Raw genomic sequence first — 2276 nt, forward strand, 5'->3', positions numbered from 1 at the left:
GGTCCACGCCTCGCTTCCATACGTCAGGGTAGGGACCACAATACCATCATGCAGAGACTTCTTAACTTCCATACTCACCTCCCTATTTCTCATCACTGCTTTCAGTGTGCCAACAACCTTCCTTCCCTGCTGTACCCTTTCACGTACTTCATCCCCCAAAGTTCCATCCTTACTCATCACACTACCCAAGTACTTGAATGCACTCACATTCTCCATATCCTCACCATCCAACCTCACTGCACACTCTGTGACTTCATTCCTCTCAAACACCATAACTTTACTTTTGTTTACATTAACTACACCGCTTCCCGTTCGATCAGCGAAGTTAAGCAATGTTGGGTCTGGTTAGTACTTGGATGGGTGACCGCCTGGGAACACCAGATGCTGTTGGCATCCCTACGTCAAGTGGGGTTGGTGGAGGATTAGTGCCCCTCCCTGTAAAACAGTTAACTCTAAGCCCTTGGCCACCCTGTCTGAGATACATGGCGTCTGGCAATGAATGAATGAATGAAACTTTCAGCTTCCTCCTCCTACACACTGTCCCAAATTCATTCACCAAACCTTGCAACTCCCATTCATCTTCACTCAACAATACTGTATCATCAGCAAACAGCAACACCGGAAGCTTCCAAATCTCACCCTCATTCATTAAGGGTGCACAATACAATAAATAAAATCGTGTCAAACCTTGATAATGAAGTCTTGCAATGCAGTAGTAGAGTACAGTATACTTAACTGTACCAAAGGTACTGTACAGTTTTTAAAAACTACATTTGCTTCTACACTTTTCACTACAAAAACTGTGTATGTCCACTTAGCACTGGAACCCTTTTCGGACTTGCCTCACTTAATTCGAATTTCTACCCGAATTAAAATTATTTGTCTGGTGGTCGAAAAAGATCTGAATTAACAGATTTCCGAATTATTCTGGTTCAAATTATATAGGGTTTACTGAATATATATAAATATATATATTAGGATGGTCTTTATTTTCAAAGTTGTAGATTTTTTATGGGCCACCCTGCTCTGTAGTTCCTCTTGGTACAAAAACCTTCCATGCAAAATTTCAGTCTTCCACTGTAGTATTTACTGGTGCCCCAAAGACCCTGAAGTTCAGACTCTGTGCTATCAGTGCTTAATACCCCACTGTCTCACCTAGGTTCTCCTTACGATGAAAGTATTAGCTCCTCATTGGGGTTATGTCTTGAGAACAGATTCCCCATTCATTGTTGCCTACTTTGAGAGGTCATGGTTGCCTTTGAGTGTCACTGACAATGAACCTCTACGACCTGCAACAAAAATTTCCGTTGCTCCTCGTCATTGGTGGCAACAGGGAGTGCAACTCTTTGCTCAGCTAGGTTGTTCTAACTTTCAGTGACTGGATGCATTGCCTGGCTTTCTTGTAGTCATCTCTTTCAACCCACATGGATGGGTTGACATCCTGGAACCCATTGGAGGAGCCAAGGAAGAACGGAAGGCCGCGAGTGGTGCTTGTTACGAATGAAAGCCACATACAGCTCCAGAGTCCTTCTTTTCTCGGGCTCAAGACCCTCTTTGTTCTCCAAAGCTGTGACCATGGCCCTGTTCGTTTCCAAGTCGAGGGAGTCATCAAAGAATGCCAGGCCAACCAGCTCCTCAGAGAGGTACCAGAGATGAGGACTGAAGGCCTTTGCAGCATTGGATAAGAATTCCAAGCCAGTGTAGTCCAGGATGTCTTGGAGAAACTTGAGGTTGTTCCAAGAAGCAGCTGTGGCAGCTGGTGCTGTGAACCAGTATGGGACATAAATCATGATGGCAAATATGACAGACCGCTTGAATGTGGCAAGCTCTTGCACAGTGAGCTTCAACTGCCTGCGGAAGAGGTAAATCTTGACTAAGTAGATGATTTTGGCCTTCCAACTTGCAAGGTAGGTTCTAGGCCACGAAATGTGCAAGCCATGAGGAGGAACTCCACTAAGGATGATCAGCATGAGCTCGAGCAACTCCCAGTAATCCTCACCTGGCTGTTGGGCATTGAGTTGAAGATGACAGATGATGATGACCTTGTTGCAATGAGTAGGAAGGTTGGTGAGCAGCTTGAAGCGATCAGCTGCAATGGAGGTCCATCCCTGCTTGAAACGCCTGAAGAGAGGGATGTCTGGCCCTAATGTGATGATGCTAGTGCAGACTGAGAAGACTTTCTGGATGGTGATCCCACTGATATGCACCCTGCAGGGGAGTACAGACCCCAGACCGATTCTGGTGTTGCTAGCGGTTGTGCCAAAGGTCATGTTTGT

The 2276-nt window shown here is 45.5% G+C and overlaps 1 pseudogene; it reads left to right on the top strand.

Moving 5' to 3' along the window:
- The first annotated feature begins 278 nt into the window (after window positions 1–278).
- On the top strand, window positions 279–393 carry LOC145409734 (5S ribosomal RNA; annotated as a pseudogene).
- Window positions 394–2276: the final 1883 nt, after the last annotated feature.

The sequence above is a fragment of the Coenobita brevimanus genome, chromosome 82 (assembly GCF_032717465.1).
Source record: "Coenobita brevimanus isolate Jiangsu-jjx chromosome 82, ASM3271746v2, whole genome shotgun sequence".
Taxonomy (NCBI): domain Eukaryota; kingdom Metazoa; phylum Arthropoda; class Malacostraca; order Decapoda; family Coenobitidae; genus Coenobita; species Coenobita brevimanus.